Source organism: Alligator sinensis, unplaced genomic scaffold (assembly GCF_000455745.1).
Source record: "Alligator sinensis unplaced genomic scaffold, ASM45574v1 scaffold58_2, whole genome shotgun sequence".
Taxonomy (NCBI): Eukaryota; Metazoa; Chordata; order Crocodylia; family Alligatoridae; genus Alligator; species Alligator sinensis.
In genome coordinates, this window is record NW_005842405.1 from 179,615 (window position 1) to 191,799 (window position 12,185).

The following is a 12,185-nucleotide window of genomic DNA, read 5'->3' on the forward strand; positions in this document are numbered from 1 at the left end:
TCCAGCCGTGCAGGGGGCTTTTCCCCCATGCTGAGCACCAGCTTGTTCCCTGCAGGCAAGCGCGGGGTCAGGGCTGTGTGCTGCTCCCCACATGTACCGTGGGGCTGAGGCAAGGGTACTGGGAGTGAACAGGCATGTGGGAGCCAGTGGCAGCTGGGCGGGAGCATGAGGCCTGCACTGGTGTCCTGGGGCCAGCGCCAGCGAGGCTCAAAGCAGGGCAGCAGGAGTGAAGAATCCTGGCCAGCAGGAGCTCTATGGAGCCAGGCCAGCTCCCCGCTCTCCCTGCTGGTGCAGTCCAGCCCAACTCCACAGACCCCCTGCCAGCCAATGCCCCATGCTCCTACCACCCTGCTCTGGGCCCTGCTGGTGCTGGCCCCGGGACATTGGTGAAGGCCCCACGTTCCTGCTTACTTCCACTCCCCCCTGCCACTTTCCCCACTTTCCTGCCTGGCTACTCTGCACTACATGGCTCCCATACCCACATCCATACCCCCACACATACATCCCCACAGACCCCCATATGCAATCACTTCTGCATATACACTGCAAATGCCCACAAATTAGGACAAAAATATATTTTTTAATTAAATTAAACTATATTATTATGGATGTTTGATTTTTAGTATGTAATTTGTTTTTTTCCCCCTAAGATGGCAAACCTACTTCTCCAAAGGAGTACTTCCAGGGGCAAGGGTTGGGACGTCCAGTACAAAAGGCCACAGGTTAGGGGTGGGACTTCTGGTCCCAAGATGGTGACCAGGGGGCGGGGTACCTGTCAAGGGATAGGGCTATCCATGCACCCCTTGCCAGCTTGCCAAAACTCAGTAAGCGGCCTTCCACCCAAAATAATTGTCAGCCCCTGGGCTAGAAGCACCTTTACTGTAAACCTACCCAGTCCCCATAGGGACTGCAAGCAGATTCCCTAATTCTTAGTAACTTTTTCCTAGTAATCCTACTCCAGGATGGGAGAATAGAAAATCATGGCATAAGAAGAGAAGTTAGAAATGGGGTCAGAAACAGCTTTTAAAAATAATATGCTATCTAAGCCAAGGGGCAGGACCATTATCAGTACCAGAAGATTCAGCAAAGAGGAGTGGGGGACTCCAGGAATGTAACTCCTGGAATGACACTGACTAAAGTCCAAAAGGCTCTAAAACATGGTGAAGGCTCTTCGCACATGCATACATATAAGACTATGTTCCTTACCTTTATTATCATGTGGTTCTTGAAGAGTTAAATTATAAACCAGAATACCGAAGTATGTAGCTATGGGGATAGTATATATAAGTTACTGGGGGAATTCAGGAGAATCAACACTAGTTTGATGACCTAGGGCAGCTGGATTGTGGGGCTGCCCATTCTAAGAGTGTGTGCTAGGTGGGGAGTCGGCACCCCTGGAGTTTCTCTGAGAAGCCATGGCTGAATCCAACGATGGAATGCTATCCAAATGAATACATCTTGAAAACATGGAGTATCCAAGGCTTGTGTCCAACATGATGCAACTGGGTCCAATATATGGCTTGCTGATGTGATGGTCTCTCATTTTGAAAGCGGTATTTACTCTGTGTTAGTGCTAAGTGTTGTTACTTGCAGTTGTGCAGGCTTGAATCATCTTCATTGGGGAAAGCCAAGGATTATTTTATCCACTGGAAAGATTTTGGCATCAGATGACAACAGGGTACTGGCTACTGTAGAGTCTTGGAAGAAGTCAGGGTCTTTATGGTCATTTTGTCAAGGCAAAGTTTTGACATCCCAGAAAATATGGGCAGTTTTTCCTACATGCTGAGAGCAGATAACTGTAGTGAGTGCTCAGTTCTCAAATGGGCTCCAAGAAGTAGGTTGATTTTCAGAGGTGCTAAGTACTCTTAATTTCCAACAAGAACTCTTAGTTGCTCACGATCTCAGAAAAAGAGGATTAAGCCAGAAACTTTTCCAAGCATTAACTGAAAATAATTAATTTTAATAGCTACTAGTTTCAGAATCTCTGATCAATTCTGCTCCCTAACCAAATAATATCAATAACTACAGTTAGTCATTAAATTCCTGCTTTGTTTTGTTTTGCTTCCAGTGTAGCTTTAACTCCTTAGGACAAACTAATATATTGATTTGTTCTCTTCAGATGTCCTTTTGCAAAAGTGATCTAAGACCAAATGTTTCAACTGTTCCATATAATAGTTTGAGCCTGCTGACAGAAGACTTAAAGCTGATGTTATAGATGTAACTATGAACAAGGCATAGCTCCTCTGGGTCTCACTTGCCAAGATCACTTTTAACTGCTCAATTTATCTAACACTGTTGATAGATTTCATGTTTAGAATGATTGCTTCTCTGTGAAGTAAACAAGATATGTTATTTGCTTTCCCCTTCCATTTCTTCTTTGGGAAGGAAAGGAAAAAGCATGACTTCAGATAACAATGATCCTTAATAATATTCCTCTTTAAGTATAGTTCTTTTTATATTTTATATGAATATTATGGTCATAAAACTCACCAGTCCCGGAAATCAGTCTCTCTCCACAGAAAATATGCATGGCCTGGGCAGCTGAACTCAAGCTTCACCTAAATTATTATCTTTACATAACTCAACTGCAGAAGAATTCCCTAGAAAGTGAGAAGGTAGCTAATTTCCTATGGTCATTCCTTGGCCCATCTGCTGACTGGCTGCAGATAGTATTAGCTGAGAAGATGTTTTCTATAACATGGACAAATTTCTACTAACTGTTGGAAGGATTCTGCCAGCTTGTTTCATAACAGCCTCTGAGCATCAGTATATAAAGTAAGCTGGTGACCAAGATGAAAGAGTTCCTATTCACCAGCAGCTCTTTATACAGTTCTGTTCAGTCCTCTCCATTCCTGTTCCAGTTTATGTATGATCATGATCAGTAAAGCACAGATTAACATTTTGGTCCTTGCCCTTTCATACTATATGTGAACATCCTGGAGTTAGGGGGATGTCTACACTGATGTTCAAGGTTACCCTCTGCCAGCCTACGCCATGTAATCTGCCCTTTTCCAACTGCATTATACCTGGTGATCTGCACCAAAGTAATCCACAGAGCACTTCTAATTTCCTGAGCATAACATTAAGATCTATTTGAGGTTTCTTTCTGGGAATCATCCTGCAGAATAGATGTCTCTCCATCCAGGCCTGCCTCCATTTGCAAGAAATAGAAAGATGTTGCCATGGTCCAGGGACAGGGGATTATAGGATTACTGAAGACAGGATTGTATTCAAGGTCTGCCTGCCTGGGTAAGTTCCAAACATACTTCAGAAAGGGTAGAGCCAAATCCTCCCCTTCTGTGAGATAAAGTCAACCTTTAACCCTAAGGGTCAGCAGCATTTCCTGAACAAGGCTACACTGCCACCAGAGGTCATGTGAAGGGAATTACAGTGTAAATGGGCAGTGGGTATGTGCTTGTGGGTGACTTTCAGGTCAGCACTGTCTGTCAGAACAGACATGGCCTAAGTAGCTGAGAGACAAATAGGTCTACAGCTTTAACTTTAAACTTCTTATACTTTCTATCTATTTCTTCTCTCTGTCAGTTGAGAATTATTCTTGTTAGGACACAACATCAGCTCTTTGGAGAGATCTTTTTCTTACCGTTGCTTTGGACAGCCTCATATCACCAAGTTGTCTGCCTTATGGACTGGACTGTGGATGTTGTAAGAGCAGTGCCTTGCTTTCCAAATCTGCTGGCACCTTCCATGACAGGGCTGTCCAACTTCTGGACAGTTGAGGGCCACAGACCTAGGAGCTGCATACCATGTGGATGGGCAGGCATCCCCTCAGCTCCTCCCACTGTGTGGGCTGCCCAGTGCCCTCCTCACTGTGCACACAGTGTGAGCAACCCAGCTTCCCCCTCTCCCCTAGCCACATGTGCCACATGGGCTGTCCAGTGCTCCCACCCCTGCCATGCACAGTCAGGACAGCCCACCCCCTATCATAAGTGCCAAGTACATGGGGGCCAGAGGGCCCTGCTCCCTCCAAGAAAGAGGTGTAAGGTGACCACCTGTCCCTAATTGGGTGGGACTGTCCCAAAATGGGACCATCAAGTCCTGGTCCTGGGCTGCATGAGTTCAGGACAGCATTTGTCCCAGATTCCCAGTATTGTGCAGGGATCTGGGTTTTTTGTTCACCATGGAAAAATGCAGGAACTGGCAGGTTTCCCTTTGCAGGCTGACAGAGTCCCAGCCTGCAAGGGACGGTGGGAAACAAGATGCATGGGGTGCCATGTACATGTGTATGCATGTACACATGCACATGGCCAGGAATACAGCCCCAGGCAGCAGTAGAGAGCAACTTCCCCAGCTGCCTGTAGGTAAGTCTATGGGGGGGCGGCAGATTGAGGCCCCCACAAGCAGGGAGGGAGTGGGGCAGGGGCTGGGCCTAGCAGTGCTGCCCAGCCAGGGTGGTGCATGGGGCCTGGGGAGGGGGACAGAGCCAGGGGCAGCTTGTGCAGGGAGGTGAGGGGCTACTTGCTGCTGCTGCACCAGAGAGGGAGGCATGGGGAGGTACATGCCCCCCAGATTTGTGGGGGTGGCAACACTGAGTAGTGCTCCCCACTGTTGCTGGGTGGGCATAGTGTTCCTTGTCCTGGCGATGCAGCCAACACAGGGGTCCCAGGGGAGGGCAGCAGGATGGGAGCCCCCACCCTTCAGCAGGCAGCCCACATCCACCCCTGCCCCCTCATGGGCTATGCTCAGCTCTGCTTCAGCCATGCCATGGGAAGGACATCATCTTAGGCCCCCCACCAGCAAAAATAAAAGTTGATACCTATATCTCCTACCACAGCACAGGCAGCCCCTGCTGCACACACAGTAACTGCCCACCAGCCACACACCACCAATTTTCAGCATGGGCCACGTGGCTCCTTTCTTTGCTGCACACACAGCTGCACCCCGCTCCTGGCCACTGGGGCAGGAGCAACTTGTGTGTGTGTTGGGGGGAAGGGCAGTGGCAGTCAGGCAGGAGCCTGCAGGCTGCATACGAACTCTTTTGGGGCCACATACTGTTCCACAGTAATAAATGCAGGTGACTTAAAAAAAAGAAGACTAAAAAAATAATGTCTTTTTAAAGGCCTATAAAGATTTTTACAGTGTTTCACATTCTCCTTGGCCTCATCTCTTTGTTCTCCTTTTAAAATGTGCACATATATACAGCCATTATATTAGCGTCTGTATTCCTCTAATATAGAACATCCTGGGGTTTAAAATGCACCCACATTTTCTGACACTCAATCTAAGAAAAAAAATCAAATAAAGACAAATTTACAAGAATACAATCTCTGTGGTGCATATAAGAGTTTCTACTTTTTTCTTTACTTGATGTTAAGATGCAGACCATTTTTAGAAGAAATACTTGGGTTTAAAAAATGTGTCCTCTTGGAAGGAACGTGGTCCACATATTTTCTTCTAGAAAATTATAAATGTATAAGTGTCTTTTAATTACAGTTTTCCTACCTACCCACCTTTAAGTAGCAAAATTTACATATTAATTTGTGCTCAACAATTAATCTTTGGGAAAATATCCATATAAAATCAGAGAGACACCCAGACAATAAACATGTAATAAAGCACTCCAGGATTTTCTGTGTGTATATACATGCATACATTGGAGAAAAAGGTGGTATCAGACATCAAACTCAGCATCAGATTGTAATCCTATGATTTTACTTTTTTAATGAGCCAAAACAGTAGCTATCGATATCTCCAAACATGAGCATGTTCAGATTACAGATTTAGAACTTTGACCCATTTCTAATCCACAAAAATGTATTTAGCAGAACATTATAAATGAAAGGTGCAGTCAAAAATGGCAAGGTTAAGTAAACAAATACTTCAAGTGGTTTTGAAAATGTAGCATAAGATACTTTTGGGTTGTGAGTGAGTTGTTTTGTTTTGTGTGGTGCTGTTTTTGTTTAAATATTTGCTAAAAGGCAATGTATTCTAGAAATCAGGCTGGACATTTTTGAGCAAAGCTTGGACAGAATGTGGCTTTGGTCAGCAGTCTATATATTTCATATACCTATGGTTTTTGTTAATATCATGTTTATCTTTGTGCTACCTGAGTTTATGTAGAATAAAAAGAAAATTTACAAGGAATGATAAGAGGTAATTAATTAATCTAACACTTACAAAAAATTATTATTAGAGATTCTGGATTTCAAAATGTCCTTTCACCCATGTCCATGCCTACCTATCTTCTATACACTCAGCAAACATTGATCCTTGTCTGTGTGTATAGTGTAGTTTGGGCCAGATTTTTCCCCAATGATTCACCAAGGTAAAATCATACATTAAATGGATGAATAACTGGCTAGTTGATAGATCAAAACTGATGACTCGTCACTGAATGGGAGTTTTCCTAGAGAGATCAGTACTAGGACTAATAATATTCAATGTTTTTCATCAGTGATTGAGGTTTAAATATAAAAGCACTGCAGGTAAGACTAGCAAAATAATACAAAGATGGTGGAGTGCTAAATAACAGTGAAGACACAGCAGTCATAAAAGTACTTTGGATTTCTTAGTAAGATGAACCTATTCAAACAAAATGCATTTTCATGAAGACAAAAAGAAAGTTTTATAATTCTAGGGGAAAGGCATACAAGTTGTTACAGTATTGTTTGTGGGGCACAGTCAGCTTCCTGCAATATGGACACTAGTCAGTTTGCCTCTCTGTAACCCAGGATCTAGAACAATGGTGGGAGCCAACCTTTTTGCCCCTCCCAAGTGCCACTCTAATCCCCTTCCCCTTCCCCTGACTGATTTGCTGATCTGTTTTCTGCTTCCCTCCTTGCCCAGTTCTCTGGTTGCTTTGTTTTCTGCTTCCTGCCCTATCTGCCATAGTACTGTCTGTTCACCCCCTGAGCTGCTGCATGGCCATACCACTTGTGGCACCCATACTGTAGGTTGGCCACCCCTACCTAAGATGTCATGTTGGCCACCCCTACCTCAGATATCTGAACTCTGGCCTTAAGGATCAGTTTGCAGCTATTATTCTCCCTGGGTTGGGTTTAGCCAGTTTTGTTGTGTAAAGCCTCAAACACCCTTTCCTGTGTTCTAAGCATGACCTCTCCCATTTGGGCCTTTTTGCAAATCTAGAAAGGCTGTCTACGAAAGCATCGGCCCATTCTCTCTAGTGGTCACATTCCTGCGATCTCCGTTTATTAATCCTGTGGCCCAGCTGCTTTCAATCCTCAGCACCAATGCTGATCTTTCTTCCTGGACTCTCTGTTCTTCAAGCTCACCTTTCCCTAGAAATCCAGCCATGTGAGCACTCTTCAGGGCATGGGATGGGTGTAGCACTATCTTAGCATAGGAGTCTAATCTTTGTTTAAGTAACACAAGAAATATACAGATCAAACCAAATACTGTATAGTGACCTCTACACCTGTTCCCCTGCTCTCGTTTCCTCATCACTCTGAACCATTCTTTGGTTTAGGTCAAGGTCCTCTGAGAGTTCAAGATCATTCTCCCAAAAGTCCTCTCTCTCTCAATTTCTGCTTCATATCAGCTTGCTTCCTTTTGCCCTCCCAGGCCCTGCTGTTAAACAGTCCCTCATTTCCCCTGCTATGAAAGCATGCCCTTTTCTTCAGCCAAAGCTTCCTCTGTATGTCTGAATTTTCCCTGTACTTGCTTAGCCAATCACCTAGCCCAGAATCAACATCTTGGTTATTTGTTCTATGTTTAGAAATATTCCAAATTCCTAAGAGCAGTCCCTGAAGAGAAGCTGAGGGAAAAACAGTGCTCAGCTTCAATCAACCTATTTCTACTTCAATCATTCCGGTAGAGCAACTTACTTGTATACCTGCTTCAGCCCTCTGGGAGAAATAGTCCTTGTTAGCAAGTTGTGGATTTGACATACACAGAGGCCTTCCATGATTCAACAGTTTTATAATAGCCAAAATGTCCTGAGCCTTTCTGTGTGGGTGGGATATAAGAAAAATATCTGTACATATCTCTACGTAATTCAGATTTCCCATCACAAAGCCATGCCTCAGGAATGGGGGAGACCATATCCTGGAAAGGAATACAAGGACTCTGGAAATAAATAAGGGTTAATAATGGAGAAGCAACTCCCAGGATGACTCAGTGGCTCTGCTTGTTGCAGGCAGAGCGGGGAGGGGGCTCTGTGTATTGAGGGGGAGGGGGATCTGTTTGCTGAGGAGGCAGGAGGGAGGGACAGTGGGTGTGTGATGTGAGTGATATAAAGGCTTCTTATTCGGACATGTGCCAGCTATGAAAGTGGTGCTGGGAGTGGACAGGGGGTAGGGGGCCTGTGGGTGGTGGGGCAGGTGGGCTAGATTGGGGGCTGCTGCAGGAAGTGGTCCACTAGAGCCTCGTGCGCCCAGTGCCCTGGCCCCCACTGGCGGGGAAGGGGGGGGCTCCTGGTGCCTCAGCTGGGGGGACCCACCATTACCACTGTCGCCACAGGAAGTGACTCCCTCTGCCAGGCTGCCTCCACCCACCATGCCTCCTCCACCCAGGCCTCGCGGAACAGCTCTTCCTGGGCCTTGCATACATTATGCAGCACACAGGCTGTGATGATGATGCCGGGGAGCTTCTCCTTGGCGACCTTGAGGCAGGTAGTGAGGGAGCACCAGTGACCCCTGAGGTGACTGAATGTACACTCCACCAGGGGACAGGTCCAGCCCAGGCACCAGTTAAAGTGGGCCTGGTGGGGGTCCAGGTAGCCAGTGTAGAGCGTCATCAGCCAGGACAAAAGTGGGTAGGTAGGGTCCCTGATAAACAGGGGTGGAACTGCAATGGTGCCCAGCTGCACCCCCGGCATGAAGCTCCCATTCTTTACCAGTTCCACCAGGCCAGAGTTCCTGAAGACACAAATGTCATGTGTGCTGCCTGCCCAGCCATCATGCACATGGGTGAAGCCCCCGAAGTGGTTCACCACGGCCTGCAGGACCACATAGTAGAATCCCTTGTGGCTGTAACATGGCCATTCTCGCCGGTCTCTGTAGGTCAGGCAGGTGACTGGTATGTGGGTCCCATCCAAGGCCCTGATACACTGGGGGAACCCCAGTGCATGGAACCCTGCCACCACCTCCTGGGGCTCAAGAACATGGAGGATAGTGTCCATCAACATGTCCTGGAGAGAGCTGCACACTTCCAGGATAGCCTCCCCAATGGTAGCCTTGCCCATGCTGAACAGGTGTTCCACATACCGGAGGCTGGTGGGTGTGGCCAGCTTCAGCAGCAGCAGTGCCAGGCACGTGTTGGTGGGGATGGCCAGATGTATGACAGTGTCCTGGTGCTCCAAGTGCATGCAGAGCTAGTGAAGTGAGCAGGTCCCAGAAGGTGGTATGGGTCATGAGGAGGCCGACCACCCACTGCTCATTGTCCCAGGTCTGCTGGATGAGGTATTGACACCAGTGCTGGCTGGCATGGCAGGCCCAGAGGAGGCAAGGCTGAAGGCCCAGGAGGGTGACAGTGGCCTTGGTGGTGGCATTCTGCATCCCCTTATCAGCATCCCTGGCGGTAGCAGATGTGTAGCCGCAGCAGCCCTGGGAGGGTGAAATGGTTGTGGAGGAGCTGGGCATAGCAAGACAGCCATGAACCAAGCAGCAGTCTGCACAGCAGGCCAGCAGGGTGACCACAGTGATCAGCAAGGTCCTGGGACACTGCTTATTGCTGCCAGGGCCAGGGCCTGGGGCAGCCATAATGCAGGGAGGCACAAACAAAGCTGCTGTCTGCTGCCTCTGCACTTGCCACACAGCTCTTTAACAAAGGAAGAGGCTGCCCAGAGAGCAGAGAGTAGGGCTGCCCAGCTGGTGGCAGCTATAGTTGGAGCCTGGAGCTCCCCCCTGGTGGCTGCAGGGGTGCACTGCAGGGCTGCAGGGCCTGGCAGCAAATTTTCTCCCTAATCCCTGCATGTGTAGAGACCTACCCAAAAAGGCTTTCTGCACAGTAGCTTATTGCACAGTAAATCTAGGCTGGAGTAAATGTATGTGTAGATGTGCTCAGTGAGAGATTTAAAGTGTATTCTGTTTAGTTTTCCAAAACAGAATATTGAGAGGTGACTTGATTATGGTCCTCTAAATGAAGAAAAAACACTGGGTGCTCTGGTGGAGAAAGGCATAACAAGAACCAATGACTGGAAGCTGAAACCAGACAGATTTAATTTAGAAATAAGGCTCTAATTTTTAGAGTGAATGTGATTAACCACTGGAATAAGCTACCAATGGATGTGGTGGATTCCTCATCTCTTAATGTCATCAAATCAAGACAGAGTGCTTTTCTGGAAGATATGCTTTGGCCAAACACAAACACAAATTACTGGACTCAATGCTAGGTAAAAGATAATGATTCATGAAATATATGAGGGCAGATTAGATGTTTAAAAGTCCACTCTGACATTAAATTCTCTGAAGCTATGAAAAACTAGCATAGATAACTGTTGTTGTTGTTGGTAGGTACTGGAGTGTAGGTGGTCTGGTCTAATGGTTAGGCCACCAAGGGAAAGCAGGGCCTAGGGCTGGGTCAAAGGGAGCTACATAACACCAGAAGGAAATCTGGAAGCAGAGCTACAACACAATCCAGGGTCAGGATTGTGGAGGGTCAGATGCTGAGTACCAGTCCAAGGACCAATCCACTGGGTGAAGTCCAAAAACAGAGACAAACTAGGCTTAGGAGCAGGAAACAGAAACACCAGGAAATCCATAGTCAAAGTCCAGAAAAAAGCTGAAAATCAGGGTCAGGAACCAGGAGGCCACAGCAGAACTGTTGACAGGCCTGCAAACCTAGGGCCCCAGCTGGTGCTAAAGAGATGGGCCTGCAAAACCAGGGCTCCCAGCAGCCAATCAGGATGCTTGCTACTTCTAAACAGGGACAGAGTTCATTAGCTGGGCCTTACTGCAGGCGTAGCTGCTGCGGTACTTGGCCCTGGCTGGCCTGCCTTATCAGCAGGGATCTTGGTTTTCCATTAACCAGGGGAAAATGCAGTAAAACCCAGCTTTTTTCATTTTAAGAGGAAAAACCTGGATTTTTTTTTATTTTAAGGAGAAAAAGCCAGATTTTCTCTTTTTTAAGAAGAAACATGCTGGAAACAATAGGTTTTCCCTTTCAGGCTGGCAGAGTTCCAGCCTGCAAGGGGCTGGGGGGAGCGGGAGGAGGGCCATCAGGGAAGGGGAGCCATGCACACACGTGCACATGGCAGCCAGGCAACATGAGAGCAGCACCCCACAGGTGAGTCTGGGAGTGTGTGATTGAGGCCCCCATAGTGAGGGAGGCCACAGGGCCTGGGCAGGGAGTGGGATGGAGCTGTGGTGGCTTCTCTGGGAGGGTGGCAGGGGAGCTGGCTCCATGCCGCTGGTCACACTCCCGGGGAGGGCATGGGAGGCACATGCTCTGCTGATTTGTGTGTGGGGCAGGGGCAAATGAGAGATGGTGGCTGCAGGCTCAGGGCTCCTTGCCTTTCACCAGCAGGCGGGACCCAGTGTGGCAGGGCAGAGTAGGGCAGGGAGGCCCAAGTGCACAGTCACCAGCTGCATCTACCACAGCCCCCCAATGGGGTGTGCTCCAACCATGCTACCCATAGCGGTTGAGGGAGCTGGGCTCTGCACTCTGCTCCAGTACAGCATCTACTGCCTCCCACGAGCAGCACCTGGGGCTCAAGCACTGCTGGCGGGGTGGGGAAAGGGCTGAGGATCCAGATCCCTAGGCCTATAGTCCTGGCAGCTGGGAGCCTCCTCCCACAGGGCTGGGTAGGGTGATGGGCTGTGGGTGGGAAGTGAGGGGCATTGGCAGAGCCAGGGGTCTGTGTGTGGGGAGTGAGGGGCACCAGCAGGATTGTGTTCAACTGATACCTATATATATATAGTGACATTTCATTTTAATCATGTAAAAATGTGGGTTTGGGTTTTTTTAATCAGAATTTGTGATTTTTAAACAGAGAAAACCAGAATCCCTGCTTATCAGAGTCCCTCACAGTTTTTGTTATATGGTGTAAGCAGGGGATCCACATTCTGGTCCTTAATAATTTTAATTAAGTTGAAATATCTGAGTTGACAATATTTATGCTGCAGGTTGCCATTTTTTAAGTTTCTTTTGATTTATTTACTTATTATTCATACATTTTAGGTTTTGGGCAAATCCAATTGTTTAAATAATGAAAATGGAGTAAACAATTTTACTCCATTTTGATATATAACAATATATCAAAATACCCT

The 12,185-nt window shown here is 47.3% G+C and overlaps 1 pseudogene; it reads right to left on the minus strand.

The window, feature by feature from the left end:
* Positions 1–9,283, minus strand: part of LOC112551288 — a 16,534-nt pseudogene extending 7,251 nt beyond the window's left edge.
* Between the last annotated feature and the right edge of the window lie 2,902 nt (positions 9,284–12,185).